Below are 22991 nucleotides of genomic sequence, written 5' to 3'. Positions count from 1 at the left end.
GAAACAATGGGTTGATATGGAAAACGTAAGCCTCAAAACTATATCTAGAGATAAGAGTTGACCCTTAAGGAAAGAGAGAGTAATTTTAGGAAAGGAATAGTATTTTTAGGAAAGGAGTTGAAAGAGTATTTTTAGGAAAGAAATAGTACTTTTAGAGAAGTAAGTCAAGTTTAGAGTTTCTTTTCTTGGAAGCCAAGCTTCTCCTAAAATTAGAGTCTCAAAATCACGGATCGAGATGCGTGTCTGTATTTTTTTCTAAAAAAAATTATACAACTGCAAACATGCACAAACTTATCTTTCTACTTTTTGCTATTCTTTGCTTTTTCTTTTGGCCTTGAGAGCCTATATAAAGACCCCTCTCCCCTCACTTTCAAGACACACACAAAAGTTCTCAAAAGCAAAAGCTCTCTTGCTTTGACGTCGGAGTTGTCTTCTCTCCCTTAAGCTCTCTCTATCTCCAACTCCATCTCTACCACCACCGTGTTGTCCCTCGGATTGTTGAGTTCTCTTTCTCCCTCTCTTGTCATATTTTTGACAAGCAAGGAAGCCATAACTCTACTTTTCATGACGAAGCTTTCTTCTTCCTCTTCCCTACCCTCATTCCCCGCTATCTCTCTCAATAGCAGATAGATCATGTACAATCTTACTAACACTCACATCGGCAACATCATGCCAATTGAGGTTTGTTTTTCTCTCTTGAATTGTTAAGTACATCTCCCCCTCCCCCGCTGTGTGCATTGCATCCTTGGATGATTGAAACATGCACGCATGCTTTGTCTTTGGATAACCTCTACAATGGACCAAATGCTACTTTAGAGAAGTCTTTTTCCAACACCATTTACTTTGATGCTTCTTTTGTGGAATCAAGAGTCATATAATGCTCTTGCGTGTGAAACATATACATTTATCTTCATATGTAATGTAGCTTGTGTGCAAGCACATTCTTAGAAGTGCACATAAGATCTCCAATCACCCAACTTGGCCTTCTATAGTGGTGTTTGTTGATGGGGCGGCACAGTTTTGAGTGACGGGCTGCGACATTAACCAACATTTGATGGAGGGAGTTTTTTGCATAAGATTAGGGAATCCATCACAAAGTTCATGGAGGTAGCTTTTTCAATAAATTTGCCAATCGGTCCATTTTCCCTTCAAAGCTCCCTCCGCTCCCCTACTCCAACATTATTTAATACTATGGCAACCAAAATCTCTCCAGGACATGATCATAATAGTCAGTTTAGCTTATATTTATAAACGGTTTTAGAATTACTTATTTGTTATTTATGTCGAGGTGAAGATACCTCGAATTCTTCAAGTGTGGGAGGATGTAAGATCCCCAAATTTTGGGTCTCTTTTAAAAATAAGAAAAATAGATTCCAATGTCTATTTTGCCAGATTTCAGTTTAAAATGCTTGTTTGACAGTATTGTAAGGTTCTAAAGTGAAAAGCAAGGTCGTTTCCATGTTCCAGTAGGTCAGAAAAATGTTTAATTTACTTTTAAAAAAATCCGATATTTTTAGCGTTTTTATGTTTTTTATGCTTTTCGGTGCTTTTTTGCAAAAAGCAGGATCCTTAATCTACGAGTTCCAAGGAAGCTATGGTTCAATTTTGTAAAAATCTGCTTTTCCAGTGCTTTTTACACTATTTTTAGCTTTTCATGATTTTTAGTGTCTTTTAGTGAAAAACGAGTCCGCTTTCTTATTCCAGTGGACGAAAGGAACACGAAGTTCAATTTCAAAAAATATTGTTTTTTTGGCTTTTACGCTATTTCTAGCTTTTCGTGCTTATCGGTGTTTTTAAAAAGCAACATTGGAGAGGGGGAATGAGCAACACACCCAGCACACAAAAAACTGCCCCTGTATAGCTCGGGGTATTCACAACACCCGTGTCCTCTCAAAAAACACCTTCGAAAATGGGAATTCACCCGAACAGGGCCTCACGTGCACACTTCACAATGCACCTATCGCTGACAAGATCACCTATCCACATGTATGTACCACCGTGGCTGACTTCGACTCTATCAACACACATGACACCTCTTACTCACTCTCTATGTGCACACACATACGTCGTTGGTTCGGTGGGAGACACACTTCCACATCGCCAACACCTTACATCACAAACGAGAGCAAGACAAAGAGAGAAGGGGAAGAGGAAATCAACACCACATGCGGGGGAAAAGATGGGTGCAATCTTAATTCCAAAAATCTAAGTACATCCTTGGAGACACCATAGCCATGCTATCCCCCAAAGCAAAAACTTCGTTTCACTCCACAGGTGCAACCCTCTATGCAGGAGGCTCCCAGGGTTCTTTTTGCCACTCGATGAACCATTCTCTCTCTGCCCCGAAGCCACCAACTATTTCCTCAACTGCTTTCGTCCTTCCTCCTTCTCCCATCCGAGGAGGCACCCTGGTGATTTTTTTCGGCCTTTTCCTTTCCAAGCTGCTACGTGGCCCTCCACAACAACTTTGGCGACTTCACCCGTGCTGCCTCGACCACCGCGCACGAAGCTCTTTTTTCCTTTCTCCCCCAATTCTCCTCCTTTTCCAGCCCCAAAGACTTCACGAAACCTTCCTCTTCCATTTTCTTCTCCCCTTCTCTTTTTTATCCCAAACATTAAAAAAAAAACCCTTTTGCAGTAGCGCATGACGCCACAGTAGCGCATGACGCCACTGCCTTTTGGCTCTCCACCCACCTTTTTTTCCCCTTTTGCCTCCTTAACTTGGAAGTTCACTTCCAATCTTCCTTTGCCCCCACTATTTCCCTTTGCAGAGCTCGGACGCATCTTGACCATGCTTTGACTACTCTAGGTTCGCAAAACCAAAACGAGGAAAAAATGGGACCGAATCATTTGTGCACACCTCCTCGCAAACTACACCCAACCTTGTCGAGCCGTATCTCACTAAATGTACATTCGGTCGTTGAGCCGTCACTTTTGGCTGGCCCCACTCAGTGAAAACTCGCTTCTAAAACCTTGGCGAGGATAAGAAACCTCTAGATGGCACGCCCACTGAGACAGTCAAACCATGCCAAAATTGCCCTCCCGAAAAATGTTCATCAGCCCAAAACTTGCACATTTGGATCTCGATTGACAATTCGAAGAGATCGTCATGCCTCACAGCTCGAGTACTCCATGTCTACCCATAGGGATCAGCTCTGACTATTTTTCCGCACTCGTCCGATTCGGCCAAGATCTGCAACACCTTCTAACTTTAAGCCTGAAGTCTGGACCAGTTTGCACAACATCTTGAGGACCATATTCTGGTGCAGCAACTCAGCATCTTGGGCATCTTTACCTATCACCCCAACTGGATCAATTTGGAGCCTTTTTGACCAAAAAAACGCGCATTAGACATACATTTCCACTATCATTTGTCTACCCAGATCCTCCACACTGGCCTTAACCCTTTGTTTTGCACCTGCTAGACCCATACCTTGGCATAGAGCACTTTCGTGCACAGACCACCAACTTCGACTACACCATCATTGCCCACCCTCCTGTTGAACACTCATGTTCAACCAAAAGTAACTTTATTGAACTTGAAACTCGAAACACTCTGCAAACACCCAAGCACATTGGAAAATGCACAACCATATGTAAAATATGTATATATGTACAAAATATTATGTTTGTTACTCTTGAATCTCTTCAAATGGGTTGCCCAACCTGTTGGGATTTAGGCCAACTGGCCAGACATCCCACTTACTACTAACCCATCTACTAACTTAACCATACAAATACTTATTCTTTAATACAACAGAATAAGGAGTTGCAACAGGATAACGTTGCTGCACGCTCCACCCAAAGTAGGTCTCTCTCTCTCTGCTCTCGCATACGCTTCCCTTGGCACCTTCAACTGGTATCATAGCAGGGTTTGTGCTTGCCGTGTTCGCGTCCATGCGGGCGCACACTTTTAAAAGTGCAAACAGGTTTCCGATTTCGGCATTGGCAAATTAGGCGTTCCAAGAGTGTTTCCATTAGGTGTCCTGGAGTTTTACCCCCCTTTCGAAGCTGTTTGTGGAGTCGAAAGCTTCATTAGAGCTACGCTTCAGGAGTTGTATTTTTTCAACTCCACTTTTGCTACAGATATAGATATAGGTACATGACACATGTGAAGGCTGTTCAAAGACTATTTTGGGATGGTATATAGCTGCTTTATGGCTATTATGTGCTATTGAGACGGTGTTTATGGGCTGATTAGGAGCACTTTTCGGCATTGACATTGTCTCGGATTTTTCAGGCATCCATCTCCTCATAGGTTCTTGCATACATATAGGACATCCAGGTTTCTTACAAGTTGCAGTGTTTAGCATCAGCACAGATTTCAGTGGGAGTACTTGATGCGCGTATGCATTGTTTTGGCACTTTTGATAGTGCTTGAGCTCTTTTGAGAGCGATTTTACTCCCTGCTGGGATTTGTTTATTGCTTGCACATTTTGTTTGGTGCCTGTTTAGGCGCATATACTGCAGCTTGCAGTATTGTTGACAGTGGATGTACGTTGAGTTGCGGAAACTGCCATATGTACCTTTTGTGGAGCCAATTTGGCTTCTTTCTGGTAGTCCCGACCGTTTCTGAGACTCGGTTCGGAGGCCCTTTCTGAGACTCGGTTGCTTTCTTGTCTGCATAACCTTTTGTGAGGGTTGATAGCGTGAGGTTTTCTTGACCTGGGGGATTCTCAAATGTTGAGATCCTTTCGGTGATACAGGTTGCTGGAGTACCCCTTTTTGGTGGCCTCGCCATAGGACATGTATAGAGAGGGCTAGGTGCATTTGACGTCGTGTTGGCAATCTTGGTCAGCTTTTGACTTTTTATGCACAGTTAGTGGTTGATGCACTTGTCTTATGCTATGAGAGCATTACTTTTTATGCGGGTTACTGATCTCTTGTGATAGTTTTGGATTGAGATTCTGTCAGTTTTTTTGGGGAAACTCTGCCGAATTTTTTCCAGAATTACCAGTGTTTATCGCCATATTATCTTTAGCTTGCAGCCATGTCATCTAGTGGTGAAAAGGATATTTATAATATCCAAAAATTTGATGGGACGAATTTTGCTATCTGGAAAGAGCAGATTCAAGATGTTCTTATACAAAAAGGCTAGTTGGATCCTATCATGGAGCGCCCAAAGGGCGAGTATACAGATGTTGAGTGGGAGAAACTTGATGCTAAGGCCAAATCTACCCTCCGTTTGCATTTGGCCGAATCTGTGTACTTTACTATAGTTGGAGAAAGAACTGCCAAAGATGTATGGGATAAGTTGTGTTCCAGTTATGAGAACAAAAGTGCCACTAATAGGGTTTTCTTGATGAAGAAGCTGTTTGACCTTTGTATGAAGGAAGAGGGCACTATTTCTACTCACATTAATGAGTTCAATATCATTTTCACTCAGTTGACCACTCAGGGTTTGGTCTTCGATGAGAAAATCAAATGTATATTCTTGCTATGCAGTTTAACCTTGTCTTGGGATACGTTCTGTACTGCAATTAGCAACTCAGCACCTGGTACCGGTCTAGTGTACAATGACGTCCTTGGGAGTCTGTTTACCAAGGAGATTCGCAGGAAATCTCTTGAAGGCAAGAAGGATGGTGATGCGTATGTTGCTAGTGATAGACAGAGGGGTTGCACTCAAAGTTGTGCCAAAAGCAAGGAACGTGGGGGCTCACGCAGTAAGTCTCGGGGCTCTTTGCGTAATGTCGAGTGCTATCACTGCCATAAAAAAGGGCATGTGAAGAAAGGATTGCAAGAAATGGCAGCAAAGCAAGAAGGATAAACAATCCTTTGAAACTTCTAAGTCTGATGATTCAAACAAGGGAAAAGCAAAGTTAGAGGAGATCAATGTGCTAGAGTCCTCGAATGCTCCTATTGTAGAGACTCTTCCAGCGGTTGTTATGCCACTTACCTTTGACGTATTGGTGTTCACAGCAGATCTACCTGTCGAGGCTCTTGTTACAGAAGATGCGCAGTATGCACAAAATTGGATAGTAGATTCTGGTGCGAGTTTCCATGTGACACCACATAGAGAGTGGTTCTCTACTTATTCTCACTCTTGTGGAAAAGTGAGACTTGGTGATGCTTATGAACTAGACATTGAGGATTTTGGAAACGTCAAATTGCATCTAAAGAATGGCATGCACTTTACTTTATGTAATGTCAGACATGTACCCAAGTTGACTAAAAGCTTGATTTCTATTGGTCAGTTTGATGATTTGGGCTACAACACTACATTTGGCAATGGTTCGTGGATAGTACGCAAAGGTAATCTTGTTGTACTTAGAGGTCAGAAGCATGGTACCTTGTATTCCATGCATGTGTCAGATGTTGGTCATGATTACATATCTATAGCCGAGCTGCTGTCTACTGAGTTGTGACATTGTCGGCTAGGTCATATTAGCCAAAAAGGAATAAGAACTAAGACTCATTTTGGCTTCTTACCTATCTTGTCTTATGTTGACTTTCCTGTTTGTGAGCACTGTATCTATGGAAAACAGACTAGGTCCGTGCACTTACCATTGGGTCAAAAGCGAGCTGAACCTCTAGATTTAGTGCATAGTGATGTTTGTGGTCCTATATCAACCAAATCTCTAGGGGGGACTAGCTATTTTGTGACGTTCATAGATGACTCTACTCGAAAGGTGTGGGCATATCCTTTGAAACATAAGGATCAAGTTCCTCCTGTGTTCGAGAAATTTTTAGCACTCGTTAAGAATCAGTCTGGCAAGAAACTCAAGAGGTTGCGGAATGACAATGGTTGAGAGTATGTCTCCAAGGAGTTTGACAATTTCTATGCTAAAAGGGGGATTAAAAGGCAGTTTACTGCACCATACACACCAGCTTTGAATGGGTTGCTGAGCACATGAATCATACGATTTAGGAAAGAGTAACAGCCATGCTTTCTAGGGAATATCTCACACAAGGCTTTTGGGCAGAAGCGGTCTTGACTGCAATGCACATTATAAGTCGTTTGCCTAGTACGCCATTGAATTATGAGATTCCAAAAGAGTTATGGTCTAAACGTAAGCCCCACTATGACCATTTATGTGTTTTTGGTTGTGAAGCTTATGCTCACGTGCCTAAACAACTTCAATAGAAGTTACAGCCAAAGTCACACAAATGTATTTTCATTGGGTATGGTGAAGATGGAGAGATGGGATATCGTCTCTGGCACCCAAAATCTTGTCGAGTCATCCGTAGTTCAGATGTGATCTTCAATGAGTTGAAGATGCATAAACAACCTATCAAGGAAATAGAGATTCGGAGAGTCACTTTTGAGGATGTTGCCTTAGAGATAGTGAAATCAACTCAGCGGGCTAGTGATGTACCTTCCACTAGCAATGCTCCAGAGGGAGCGGATAGCAATGGTCAAGGAGTGAGATGGTCTACTAGAGTCTCTCGTCCACTTGCGCGTTTTGAGCCAGGTCTTGATTACATCATGTTGACCGATTGCGGGGACCCAAGCTGTTACCAAGAAGCCATGATGACGGATGATGTGGTGAAGTGGGAGCAGGCTATGGAATGTGAGTATAACTCGATTCTGGCTTGGGACTTGGTAGAACTGCCAAATGATGCGAAAGCTTTACCTTGCAAATGGGTTTACAAGAAGAAATTTACCTCAGGTGATCCAAATCCAAAGTACAAGGCTAGACTTGTTGCCAAAGGGTTCAAACAGCAAAAGGGTGTTGATTTTGATGAAATTTTCTCGCCTGTGGTCAAGATGACAACACTTAGAACCGTACTTGGTCTTGTAGAGATTGAGGACACAGAACTTGTCCAAATGGATGTGAAGACAACATTTCTTCACGAGGATCTCGATGAGGATGTTTACATGCAGCAGCCTGAAGGGTTTGTTCAGGAGAATGCATCTCGTGAGGAGCTAGTATGTAAGCTCAAAAAGGCACTTTATGGCTTAAAGCAGGGTTCAAGGTAGTGGTATCATAAATTTGATGCATGTATGGGGTCTCAAGGATATAAAAGGAGCTAAGAAGATCACTGCTTGTACACAAGAAAGCTAGATCATGGCTCGATGATCATTCTAGTTTTGTATGTTGATGACATGCTTATAGCTGGGAAATCCATTGCGGAAATTGCCAACTTGAAGAAAACACTTAGCAATAATTTTGCAATGAAATATTTGGGGGATGCTACACACTTTCTTGGCATGCGAATCAAAAGAGATCGCAAACGTCGTATTCTTGAGTTATCTTAGGAAACATACATTGAGAAAGTTTTGCAGCATTTCAATATGCAAGGGGGGAAAAAATGCAAACATTTTTGAAACTCAGCAAGGAAGATGCACCCAAATCTGATGCTGAGGGAGTTGAAATGGCTAAGGTACCATATTCTTCAGCAGTGGGCAGTCTCATGTATGCTATGGTGGCCACAAGACCAGACATTGCTTTTGCAGTGGGAGTGGTGAGCCGATATATGGCAAATCCTAGCAGCAAGCATTGGGAAGCAGTGAAGCACATTCTTAGGTACCGCAAAGGTACGATCGGCAGGTGTTTACGCTTTGGGAACAATGGTGCATCCATCGTAGGTTATGCGGATGCAAACTATGTGGGTTGTGTCGACAATAGGAGATCGATATCTGGCTATGTCTTCATATTTGCTGGAGCAGCATATCTTGGAGATCGTGTCTTCAAGATTGTACGTCGTCTTCCACTATGGAAGCAGAGTAGTTGCATTGTCGGATGCAAGTAAAGAGGTTGTATGGTTATCTCGCTTGGTCAGAAATCTTGGCATTGATGAGACTCCAATGATATATTGTGATAGTCAGAGTGCTCTTGCATTGGAAAGGAATCTCGTGTTTCACTCCAAATCGAAACACATTGAAGTCAGGTATCATCTCATGAGAGATTTCTTGGCCAAAAAGCTCATTGATTTGGTCAAGGTACACACTGACGACAACCCAGCAAATGCTTTGACGAAAGGCTTAGCTTTGGATCGGTTTACACATTGCAGTGAGTTCATGGGTATAGGTTGAAGCCACTAGATTGCTTCACGGTTGTACATACCAAGTCACTTGGGCTGCGTTGGCCTTCAAGTGGGAGTTTGTTGCGATTTAGGCCAACTGGTCGGATATCCCACTTACTACTAACCCATCTACTAACTTAACCATACAAATACTTATTCTTTAATACAACTGAATAAGGAGATGCAACAGGATAACGTTGCTGCATGCTCCACCCAAAGCAGGTCCCTCTCTCTCTGCGCTCTCGCACTTGCACTCGCACATGCTTCCCTTGGCACCTTCACAACCCTCCTAGTAACAATCTGATTCACATCGGGCACCACTCCTCTACCAAAGTACAACTTGAGTTGCACACCATCTACCCTTTGTCTGAGAAGCTTACCATTGGATCTCACCAGATGATAATTCCCATTCAGAAAGGCCTTTTGCACTTTGTACAGACCCATCCATTTCTTCTTGAACTTATTATGGAAGGTGAAGTCCAAGTAGCTCTTGTATTTCATCACCATGTCTCCTTCTTCTATCTTCTTGTTTGACAGACTCTCATTGAGTTTGGCGACTCGTCTTTTGTGCTGTTTCACGTAGTAGTCTACTGCTGCTTCCCTATCCAGTCGCAATGCCTCAAGGCCGACAATCCTATCTTGTAAGACCTCATGTGGAGTGGCACAGATGTGCCACATACCTTTCAAAGCACCCAATTGCGCATGCACTGCCTCCTTACCATAACCAACTCAAATGGAGTAAAGTTGTTCGCCACTTTGTAGGACGTCCGATATGCCCATAGACACTTCTCTAGATTGATCTCCCATTCTGTCTCCTGCTTATACACATACTTCATCATCATCTTGATGATTTGTCCATTGGTACTCTCCACAAGACCATTGCATTGAGGCGAGGAAAATTGATGCTGAATTTCCACCAATGCCTGCATAAGCTTGCTTCTGAATCCTTGGCCTCTATAAAAAATGAGTACCCACAACACTCCAAAACAGCAACAGATGTTATAAAAAACAAACTGGGCTATATCCTGTGCATTTACCTCCTTCATAGATTTGGCCTCGACCCACCTGGTGAGGTAGTTGATGGCTACCACAACATACTTATTACCACTTGTAGACTTAGGGAGTGGACTAATGGCATCCAAACCCCACTTCTCGAAAGATTTTTGAGCAACAATGTTCCCCTGTGACTCGGCTACCAAACGCCTCTCTCCCATAGTTTGGCATTCATGGCAGGTCTTGTGCCAATAATGCACATCCTTCACTACTGAAGGCCACCAAAAACCCACTCTCAACACTCCAAATAGTACTTAATCTTTCTCTTGGTGTCCACTCTCCTCATGACATTGCTCCAGTACCAAGTTAATTTCTTCTTCATAGAGCACTCTCCTCAGCAACCCATCTCTACCATAGGTCATTAGGTCTTCACCAACTAATGTAAATTTGCGAGCTTTCTGAACTATCCTCCTCCTCTATAGTTTGGACAAACTTTGAGGACATTGCCTAATACTCAAAAATCTTCCATCTCCTTCAATGACTCCCTACTTGTGTATGTGTCCGGGGCCACATATATGCCTGTGACATGTACCCGCACCTTGCTGCTCGCTAGCTAGTCCGCCTTTTGGTTCTGCTCTCTCTTCACATGCTTGAACTAGATCTCCCTAAAGAACTTCAACATCTTTTTGATGGCAAAGAAGAAATTGCACTTTACCTGCCATTGGCCTAACAATTTTTGGATGACCAATAACACATCACCTTTGACCACCAACCTCGATATGCTAAACTCGAAGCATTGTTTCAAACCTAGATGGAGGGCGAGATATTCTGCTCAATTGTTCATATGGACATCCTCCAAATCATAGGATTTTGAGAAGATTACCTTGCCATGTGGATCGTGTGTCACCACACCTCCACCTGCTTTTTCCATCACCCTCTTATACACACCATCAAACCACATGGTAAAAATTTCCACCAAGTCTGGCTCCTCTTTGGCTTCATCTCGTACCACTGTTGGATATATTGGAAAATCTACGGCCTTACTGACCAAAATATCCACCAAATGGGATCGACTTGTATGGTCAATCCTCAATTCAAACTCAAACTCCTGCAACTCTATCACCCACTTCATGATCCGCTTCCCTGGATTCAAGTGTAGCACTACCTCCGACAATAAATTATTAGCCATCAACACATAAAACTTACGCACAATAAGGTGAACTTTGAACTTCTTGCAAGCAAAAACCAATGCCATGACCCACTGCTCCGCTTCAGTGTAAGTCACTTCTCTAGGACTTATCACCTTGCTTTCAAAGTAGATAGGCTTACAGCTCCTTCCTACTTTTTGCAGTAACACCGCTCCAATAGCCACGGTACCTACCGTCATCGTCACATAGAAGTCATCCTCTTGGCTTGGAGGACGCACCATTGGCAGTTGACACAAAATTTCTTTTACCCTGTCAAAAGCTTCTTGAGCATCTTCATCGCACTGAAAGCCATGCACCTGCTGAGCCCTCTTTTGGAGAGGATACACATTTTGAAACAACATAAAAAAAACGGGAAAAATACTTTAGCTTATGTACAAAGGAGGCCAAACCTTGCGCATTAGAGGGAGGGTCCATCAAGACTAGAGCCTTGACCTTCTCCGGATCTTCCTCAATTCCGTTTTGTGACACCACATGGCCTAGCAACTGAGCTCGAGGTTAGGCTAGCTTGCACTTCTTAGGGTTCAACTAACATCCTTCTTCATCAAGTCTTTGAAAACATAGCCACAACTTTGACAAATGATCCGTCCTTGAGCTATAACATCCAATGTCATCCATGAAAATCTAATGAAAACGACATCTTCAGTTGGTCTTTAAGAGCAATCCCTATCTGAAAGTACCCTAAAAATCCATCCATAATAGAGTGCCTCTCATAATCTGCCACCTGATTTAAGATATTGTCGTGGAATGGCAGCGGGTAGTGGTTTCTCTTGGTTTTTGCATTCAATGGTTTGTGGTCGACGCACACCCGCCATTTCTCATTGTTCTTAGGGGTGATAACCATTGGAGAAACCCACTCCGACTCCTTCACCGAGTATATGTTACCTGCACCTAATAATTGGTTAATCTCCTGCCACATTAGGAGAGATATGGACTTTTCATGGGCCTTGTAAGGAATCATAATTTTCAGGGATTAAGTCTAATGTTGTGTAGGGTTTAGGAGACAAGGGCATTTAAGAAGCTAGCTTTGAGTAAGCTTTTCTAGCCCTATTTTAGACACATGTAGGATGTGGACCTAAGAGGTTACTTTCTCTCTCTAGCTTTTTGAAAGTGAAGGGAGTAAAGAGGTGTGGCCACATCAGCAAAAATGTGGGTCATAAGAGCCAAATTTTGACTTTTTTTTTCAAAAAACTTATTTTTACTTATTTTTGGCTTAAATCTCTCACCCAATATATATACATATCCAAAAATTATTTTTTGACCATTTTTTAAACCTACAAGCACTGAAAGTCCATTTTTTCAAAATCTTTCTCCCTCTCTCTCTCTCTCTCTCTCTCTCTCTCTCTCCCCCCCTTGTCCCCTTCTCTCCTCCCATCTTCCTCCCTCTCCCTCCCCCTCTCTCTTTTCATCTTTTGCTTCCTCATGCAATAGCTGCCATGGGGCTTACGAACATCACAAATTGTTTGCTTCCACCACCATGTACTCCACACACCAAAAGCGTACATATTTGCTTGACCACGATGTTTGCATTGAAAGCCACACGTGAGGGTGATGAAAGGTCATCACAAGAATGTCATGCCATCGTCCACCTAAATGTTGACATTTGGGTGGACGGAGATTTGTACCCTTACGATCCTATAAGCCGCTTCCATCCATCCTTAATAGCCTTTTGACATTTCTTCAATATCTTGGGAGGGGAGAAGCATGCCTGTTAGGCTATTGCAAGCGGTTGTGTATGGGTGCATGTGCTTCTTTGCATTCGTGGATGCACGAATGTCAAGCTCTTCAACTCAAGATGATCGCATTACAAAAAAGTATTGCCTCTTTGGAGAGGAAGGTTAAAACTCTTCAACAACAAATACAAGAAAACGATGGCCACATTATGAAGCTTGCCAACACCATCACATATTTGAAAGAAACACCCCTTGGTGCAAGGGAGCGCAAGCGCACATTTTTATCCATTGAAACCCTTGCACATTCGGGTGGAGCACGCAAACGACGAGTGACAACCACAAAGTGGTTTATTCTTTACTTGCAAGATACATTTTTACTTCACACTATTTTCTAACATTTATCTTATTGGTTACTAGAAACTTCATCCAGGCGGCGTAGAACAAGCCAAGATGATCAAGTTAACCTTCTCACTAGTTGTCTCAATAGCCATGATGTGATTTCTATCTTACAATCACCTGGGGAAAAGCACATTCAGGATGTAGTCACCAAGGACCTTATGCACAAATTGAGAAATGTGGTTACCTGAAGAAGGTGACATACTATACTTCTTTCTTTTGGTCGTGTTCTTATCATAGACTTTAAAGTTTAATGTCTTGCCACTATTTATTTTGCAGTGCTTGGCACAAAGGTCACTTTTGTATTGAAACTCGATGAGTGTCAAATAGTGAAATGCCAAAGGTTAGAGAGGCTAAGTGTCACTCTAATGAATGAGGCCCTTTTGCAAACCAAGCGAAGGGATTCAGTCGTGCCATCTCCCACCCTGTCTTTTAGTATGCAATCAGAGAAAGACGTTTGGTGGTTGGGTGCTATTGAGGTTCCCAAAGAGACCAATGGAGTACTTGCATGGAGTTTTGAGAGATATCCATGGATCACAGAAGTAATACACTCCCAAATTTCAGGTGAGAAGTTGGAAGTTGAGGATTTTGGTAGCTTTGATGTGGAGTGGAATCTAGGTGGGGACTTGAAGACCATAAAGTGTTTACTTGGCTACAAACAAGGGGCTTCTTCTCTCATGCCTTGTCTATTTTGCACTCAAGGGTACAAACCTAGCAGACAAAAACCACACAAGAACTCTATAACAGTTTTTTGCAAAACTTAGTGTGAAGATGGTCCTTTTAAATTGGGCTCTTTTAAAATGGGCCCTTATAAATATTGGATCCACTCATAAACCACTTATTTCTTCAGCACATGTCTTACCATACCCAATGGTGCGTGCCAAAAAAACCACCAAAGAGAATCCGCATGCCAACATAAACACCCTCCAAGGATGTGAGAAGCCGGCATGGCTTAAAGACACAAGAAAACAGCCGTGAACACCTTGTTGTTCTAGGCACTCTTCAAGCAGTGGGCATGGTACTCGGGTCAGGAGTCATCGAGGGTAGAAGATTCTTCACATCCGCAACAACAAACACCTCGACATAGAGTTTAGCAACGTGCCGAGTGCTGGCAAGAAGAGGAGGGCCGTCAAACATTAGAGTCTGACAGGGAGGTGCCGCCACACCACCAATCTCAAGCAAGACCATCCAGAGCTCGGGTGGTCCATACATATACTGAATCAGAGATAGAGCCACCATGGCAGCGTGCTTAGATACCCCGCACACACCGGGTGCTAGTGGGGGGGAAGACACTGCCCCGTGGCCAAGGAGCTCTCCCCACACAACACAAGATTGGGAGGAAAGGGGAGAGGATGACTCAAAAGAGACAGAAGATCCAACGCCAAAGCATGTAAACATGCACAAATCTTATTTTTTCAAGAATCCCAAATTTCACCCACTAGCAAACATGAAAGTGCCCCCTAGACAATCTCAACGGCATCATAAAATAGCAAGAAAATCCCGCACTACCAGAAGACTACCGAGCTTCTAATTCGACGAGCCCCCTTTTCTCGCACGGTGAATGAGGTGCTCCAAATCTATGACAATCAATATAGAATGCAAGCAATAGCAGTGGAGGCTATTCAATAAGCTGCAGAGGCCCACATTATCTCGACGTTGGAAGATACCAACCAAGTGAAAGTTTTGAATGAGTTATGTAGCCCCCCTTTTATAATGGTCCCTTTTTTAAAGAAGGCACTTTTCCAAATTAAAAAAAAGGCACTTTCACCAAAAATGAACTTTCATCTCAATGTGACGGTTAGATTTTAATAATAACTAAAGATGGTTCTAAAACAAGTTGGAAGACGGCCATTGCAGAGTGAAAAAATTATATTCAAAGTCTACTTACAACGTGTTGGAAATCGAGCTGGTTATTGCAATTGCATGCTTGACATTGAGGAAACATGTTGCACAATGGCTACGGTCCCCTTGTCTTTGCGATTCTTGAAGCCAAGGAGCTTTCCTTTCCAATGATGATCCAAGTTTGCACAATTTCTTGTACGATGAGGGCCAATAGCACATGGCTACATGTATACCCAAGCACCTTTGGTGAACTCTTGTGGCACCCACTCATCATCTGTACCTCTTGTGTTGTGGCATGCAAGTGTTGTGACCTCATCCTTTGGCAGCCTTTGTGGAGTAGAGCTGGCCATGGGTGAACAAAGAAAATTAGGAGGAGGAGGAGGACCCTGATTGTTGCTACAATGTAGGTGGGAGAAAGTGAATGACTTTTTTTGTGTGCCAATGGGAGGTGGTAGTGACAGAGGGGGGGAGGAGTATTGTGGCAATCGAGATAGGAGAAGGTGGATAACCCTTGCATGGTGTGGCGATGGGAGGTGGGAGGGGAGGAAAGAGGAGCTTCCTTGCTACAACAATGGAGATGGTGTAGAGAGAGAGTGTTGGAGTAGAGGGTGAGTGTGATGGTTGCAACCAAGGAGGGGTTGGAAAAAGTGTTCTAGAGAGAGAATATCACTTTTTGACGAGGTATAGTTTTGGGGGGGCTTTGGATAGTAAAAAATTACGTTTCAAAAGTTAAAAAAAAAAAGAATTTTAGGGTTTTTGGGTGCATGTTTTGACTTTTGGAGGTCAAAAAATGTTTTTTTGACCATTAAATAGGTTAAGGGGGTGATGGATGTTTTTCTAGGACTGGGCCATGGAGCAGACCCAAACAAGAAAAATGAAGCAAGGATAATACTCAAACCCCCAACCCAAGCCTACCAACAAAAACCCAAGGACCCTATGGCTCGAAGGTGTGCTACTAAAATCTCCTTCCCATGAATGTGCAATGCATTCGCAATATTAGATCTCATCAACTAATATCCACAAAGACAAATACTTCACCATTCATCAAAAGAGAGAGAGAGAGAAGAATTTAATGTTGTCTTTATTTCAAAAGAGAGAGAAAGACGAGACGAGCACGAGACACTGTGAAAGTATCGTGCAATTATGAGTATTGTAACTATTTTTACAACAAGCTTAACAAAACTTATCTTTATTCATTTTCAAAAACTTTTGTCGAGGCAGCTTCGTAGGCTCTAGGTTTTGAGAAATTTTGAATGATGGATATCGATGGGCTAAGCAGTTTGGCTTACACCCTATAAGGCAACACGTTTACTTCTTTCTTCTCTCTCTCTCTCTCTCACACACACACACACACACACACAATAGCCTTATGGAAAATTTACTCTCTCTCTCTCTCTCTCTCTCTCTCTCTCTCTCTCTCTCATACAGGGTCCCAAGTGAGTGCCCACATTCTCTTTGTTTCGGTTTCCCTTGGCTATGCACACCCAAACGATGAGAGAGAATCTCTCTCTCTCTCTCTCTCTCTCTCTCTCTCTCATTCTACATCGTGTTGACTTTCAACAAGGGAATACACCCTCTTTCTCTCTTCTGCAACCTGGGCAAGTGCCCTTTTTTTCACTCTCTCTTTGATTTTTAACCATACAAAGGAACTCTCCCTCTATCCTTGATTCTATCTCTTAATTAGAGAGTAAATCTCTCTCTCTCTCTCTCTCTCTCTTCGTTTCCATAGAAGGGGTCTCTCTCTCTAATTACAACAGTAGAGAATCGCTCTCTCTCTCTCTCTCTCTCTCTCTCTCTATATATATATATATATATATATATATATATATATATATATACATATATATATATATATATACATATATATATATATATATATCAACGCCACACAGACCGTTTTCTCTCATTAACGGCCCTCCTCGGCTCGTGACCTCCTCATCATCTTAGCCCCCTCGGCTAGCCTGCATAAGCCCTCGTCTCCCTCCTAAATGGGTGGTGCCCTCCAACCCCCCCCCCCCCCCCCCCCCCCCCCCCCTTTCTTTAGATCTAACTCCCTTTTGTAGCAAGAGCTTCTCTCGCTCACTCGCGACAGCCTCGCATTTCATGGCCATGCCCCTCTCTCGCTTGCTCATGGCTATGGCCTAAAAGACCTTGTGATCTCCCTCATCTCATGCCCTCCTCTGCCAGGTCGACCCTGCTTGCTTCTCTCTCTCTTTCTCTGCAAACGGCCCTACCTCTCTCTCTTCAATCAACTCTCCGCCTGGCTCGCCACCCCTTCATTAACTCATTAAAAATAAATAAAGCACCCTCTTTATTCATTTAAAGAAATCTTTCTTAAGTTCCTATTCACACCCTCTCACAGCTCGAATTCGTCTGCAAATGGAGACTCTCCCTCTCGACACACAACATGGCTTTGGTGCCAATGTTGTCGATAGTTCTCTCTCTTAATCCTCCTTTCGGAAGCAACCCTCAATCGACATCCTCCGACCAAATTTACACACCCTTCCCCTCTTCCGACTCTTCTGCTAGTTATTTTGTTATACTTTTTTTTATGTTATGGTATACCCAAATTTTTGTTATTTCATTAATACATGGTTTCATTTAGACGGGGCTTTTAAAAATTCTCTTTTGTCATTCTCTTGTGTCTCTCTGCACTCTACTGCACCCTCCAACACTCACTCACTCTCTCTCTCTCTCTCTCTCTCTCTCTCTCTCTCTCTCTCTCTCTCTCTCTCTCTCGCAATGCAGTGTACACCTATATTTACCCTCCACAATGTTATTTTTCTTGAGTATGCTTTCATTCATAACAACCATTCAGAGGTAGCACTTCTCGCTAGGTGCCTCTGGATGCAGTCCGACTCATGGACTAAACTCCATGCTAGGTCGGACGTTGAGAACTCCTACCCTATGTAAATGCTTCCGCAACTTTGATGTATATTGGAAATTGTATGATGAAAATTATATAAAGGTGTATCTATGTGCATATCTTTTTCCCTAAACCTATAGTAGATTTTCCTTTCAGGGAATTTAACATTGGTAGCCATGCGATCAAACCATGGTGCCCCTAGGATTACATCCTCGTGCTTGAGAGGAGAGATAAAGAAGTCCTCCTTGTCCACATAGATTTGGACATGGAGCCTCAATTTCCCAATTAAGGGAGTGACTGAGGCTTCTTGCCCCTTGAGACCACCATCGACAGGTAGGACATCTCCCATTTCATAGGCTTGGATGCCTAGCTTGGTGGCCAACTTTGTGGATATGAAATTGTGAGTAGAACCAAGGTCAAAGAGAATGAAAGCATCATGTTCTCTTACCTATCCCCAAGCATGGTATAGAGGAGATCCTTTGTGGTGAGCATCCTCTTCTTGGATTTCGACAAAGGTAGCTCTAGGAGGCTCATTTCGTGTGTTCTTGTGGGGACAAGCACGATAGGCATGCCCTTGCTCCCCGCACTTAAAACAACGGTTATTTTTACGATAACGGTCTAGCTCTTCAGGAGAGATTTTTATTTTTTCCTTTATAAACTCCCTTGTCCTTTGCTTTGTTGTTGTTGGTGTTGCCTTTAGGAGACTTTTGGACATTGTCCTTCCCCTTAGGTTCGTTACGGTCCTTGCTTTCCATGGGCTTACGTGTTCACACATGAGCATGTGTGTGATAATACCTTGAAAAAATCATCCCCCCTCTCTCTCTCTTGGTCAATCACTCTTGCTATTTCCTTGTGCTAGCCCCTCATTGGCTCATGCCAAGCTTAGACAATAGGAAATTAGAAGCATAATTTCTAGTCTTGTGACATGTGTCTCCCTTTCCCTTTTGTGAGAGCTTTAGGTATTTAAATAATTCAACTAACTCTCATTGGACCTCTTAGTCTTCTGGCCAATAGGAATCAGGCAAGGCATTGGGCTGCTGAATGCTCATTGGACCCCTCGGTAGACTATCCAATAGTATTCTAGAGAGCTTAATTTCTATTGGTTCTTTTATCAAGTGTTTTAAATGAATTAATCTAAATGTACTCCAGCCTAATTCTCATTGGTACACCTCTATGGCCATCCAAAAGGATATGAATGCACTTTGGGAGCAACCGGGCTAGGAATTTGACATGTGTCCACTATGCCCTTTATGTAAAGGGAAGCCTCGACAGTGTGTGTGTGTGTGTGTGTTCTCTCAACTATTCTCGCTCTTCCCCTACCTTTAGGGCTCGCCCCCTCCCATCTAGGGATATGTGAAGACTTTATGGTCTTCACAAAAGAATCCAATTCTGCTAAGCTTCACCATTTGGACTTTACCTTTGAATTTTGGGACCTTAGCATTTTGGAAGTCTTAATGGGATAAACCCTAAGGTCTTTGAAGAACCATTCATGCACATTGCTCTTTTGCACATGGCCCCCTTTGGATCCTTATTTTCCCTCCTTTGGATCCCTACTCTGAGAGTCTGCTAGCCTTACCAATATTCTAGCTTTTTCTCCCTTGGTACTTTTCCATATTAAATGATCAGTTTAACATGAGAAAATCATTTAAGAGAATTAGATATTAGTGATTATGACATTCGTACTCCTCTCACACTTTCATTTTTAAAATGTGAATGCTCTTTCTTTTTCTTTCATGCATTCGTACTCCTCTCACACTTGCATTTTTAAAATGTGAGTGCTCTTTCTTTTTCTTTCATGCATGCATGCTATCATAATAACTAATATCTAATCCTCCTAAATGATTTTCTCATGTTAAACTGATAATTTAATATGGGGAAGTACCAGGGGAGAAAAACCTAGAATATTGGTTAAGTTGGCAGACCAGTCACAGTAGGGATCCAAAGGGGGGGCCATCTGCAAAAGAGAAATGTGCAACAATGGACTTCAAAGACCCTAAGGTTTAGCCCATTAAGACTTCCAAAATGCTAAGGTTACAAAATTCAAAGGTTATGTTCAATGCTCAAACTCTAGGTAAATTGGATGCTTGTGGGAAGAGTCAAAAGTCTTCCCGCATCCCTATCTTGGAGAGGGCGAGCCCTTTTAGTAGGGGATGAGAAAGAAACACACACACACACACACACACACACACACACACACACACACACACACACACACACACACACACACACATACTCTAGCAAGCTCCCTTTACACAAACAAAATAGGGGGCACATGTCAGCTCCCTAGCCCAATTGCCCCCAAGGTGCATTCAAATCCTATTGGATGGCCATAGAGGTGGACCAATGAGAATTAGACTAGAGTACATTTAGTTTAATTCATTTAAAAATACTTGATAAAAGAAATAATAGAAATTAAGCTCTCTAAAAGACTATTGGACAGTCTCCCAAGGGGTCCAATGAGCATTCAACAGCCCAATGGCTTGCCTGATTCCTATTGGCCAGAAGACTAAGGGCTCCAATGAGACTTTAATTGCATTAATTAAATACCTAAAGCTCTCACAAAAGGGGAAGGGTATCACTTATGCTTCTTAATTATCATTGGCTAAGCTTTGCAGGGTCCAATAGGATGCCAACACGAGTAAAAAGCAAGAGGGGTCGACCAAGAGAGGGAGGGGGATGATTTTGGCAAGGCATAATCACACATACACTCACACAGTCTCATGTGTGGAGTAAAGAAGACTATCTCCTTCTCAAGCTTTAATGGAAAGCTCATAATCTACTCCAAGCTTGTGAGAAGGGAGGCATACACCAACAACTCTTGGCTTTGTGATGCAAATCCAACCAAGAGCCAAGCTCCAATGCATGCTCATCTCCTCTACCATGCTAATTACTAAACGATTATGTGAGGAGACATACTTCTTTCTCGTAAGAATACTCCTCTTTGCTCTCGATCTACTCTCATATCCCACTAGCTCTCACCATCTTGGAAGGTGTGTGTGGTCTTGGGTCTGAGACTGTGAGGGAATTAATGTTGTGTTTTATAAGTGTGAGCTTGGTGCTTGAAGCTTCTATCTTCATTGCACCAGCAAGTTATTGAAGGAACACAAAGTATTGTATTGTAAAATATCTCCCTTGATGGGGGAAACCTATAATAAAAAGCGCTTTGGAGGGGGGACCGGCTCCATGTAAATTCGGTCCTCAACTATTGTCAATAGCTTAATTTCTCTCTCTTTTTGAAGTATTGTTCATGCCTATGTAACTAGGTGTTATGCTTTTGTTGCTCTCTCCATCCAAGAACTCTTGCTATGCTCATTAGGAATCTATTCTAATGAAATGCTCACTATGTCTATGTTATTTTCCGCTACACACAAGTTATTAGACCATTAAATGTTACATTGGTATCAGACCACAAGTTTTCTCTTTTCTTGCTGAAGAGGAGAGGTTTTGAAGCTAACTATAAATGGTTGGTATTATTAATTGCAATTGAGGAAGTAGAATAGAGAATTTTCGGCCTTGTAGTGCGCCTGCTTTCTGCAGATAATGGAGCATCACCATTGGTACAGCCAAAGTTGGGGTTTTTGTAGGAACACGCTCTATGGAGAGCTATGGGTGCTAGCATGCACATGGCAAAGGGCTAAACCAGGAACGAAGGCCTTGGGAGAGCATGTCGTGGCAGAAGTGTATGTCTAATGCGGGTTTTTTGGTCAAAAAGGCCCAGAATGGTCCAGGTGGAAGAGCAGGTAAAGGTACCCGAAATGCCGTGTCAGTGTTCTAGACTGTAGTCTTTGAGAGGCTCTATAGGCCCGTCCAAATAGCTCGTCAAACGGAGTCTCAGTGTGAAAGTTATGATTGCCCAAAGATGGAATGCTTTGCAGATCCCCGACGAGCAGGGCAGGTACAGACAGGTGGCCAAAAATGGGATCAATGGGTACGCTTGTAAAGCTCAAGCTATGAAGCATGCCGGTCCTTTTGGATTGCCATTCAGAGCTCAGACGGGCAAGTTATGGCCTATGGAAATTTGTGGGGGGGTCGGGTATGTGCTCACCAGGCCATGTTGGTAAGCGCGCTGACAGGGATTTTCTTGACCTCGCCAAGATCTCAAACAATTGCATGCGATATGGAGAGTCAGCCGAAATTGGCGGCCTACTAATCGGAGTCATGGACATCAAGATAGGCCCAATTCAAATTGATAGGCAAGTATGGCGAAAAGGGATCAGGTGGTTTTCCCTGTCCTTGGATGTGTTTTCGGACGCCATGGTATAGAACGGTGGGGAAGCGCGAGGATTTTAGGGCCGGCAAATGGATCTTCCATGCAACATAGTCAGAAAATTTGTATGGCAAGCTCGGGTTGTGTTATGAGCAGTGAGCACCGACAGTGCGGAGGAACATGTGCCAAACTTTTTCTTGGTTGTAAATAAAAAAGGAAAGATGGCTGGAGTTGGAAGAGGAAAAAAAGCCGTCAATAGTTAAGCAAAAGTTAAAAATCTTGGGATGAGGCTAAGAAGAGCAATAGCACCCGGCGCTATTGCTAAAAAAAAGGATCTTTTTAGAAAGTAAGAAAGAGAAGGAAGAAAGAAAACAAGGAGGGGTAGCAGGTTTCGAAGAAAAAAGGGGAAGAGCTTTTCTTTGGGCGAGGAAGGAGAATTGAGGAAGGAAAAAAAGAAAACAAGCTTCATGCGCTCGCGATCGAAGGTCAAGGCCGGCACACAATTTGTCGGTGAAGGGGCTCAAAAGAGTGAGCACTTTGCAGAGGAAGGGGCCAACGAAGGCTACCAAGCAACCCGTGCAAGTGATGGTCGAAGCGACGTGCGGAAAGTCATCAAAGCAGTTGCAGAGCACTACATAGAAACTTGAGAAGGAGAGAAAAATAAGAAGAATCGTCAAGGTGCCTCTTCGTGTGGGCGAATGTGGAAAGGCGAGAGCAGTTGAAGGACTTGTCGCAAAAGAAGTGTTCGACGAGCAGTGAAGATCATTTTGGGAGCCTCCTGCAAAGAGGGTTGTGCATGTATAGTGAAAGGGTTTTTTTTGGGAATAGCCATGGCCATGGTG

Source organism: Adiantum capillus-veneris, chromosome 1 (assembly GCF_014529385.1).
Source record: "Adiantum capillus-veneris isolate H3 chromosome 1, ASM1452938v2, whole genome shotgun sequence".
NCBI classification, from domain to species: domain Eukaryota; kingdom Viridiplantae; phylum Streptophyta; class Polypodiopsida; order Polypodiales; family Pteridaceae; genus Adiantum; species Adiantum capillus-veneris.
Note: the sequence above shows the minus strand (reverse complement) of the source record.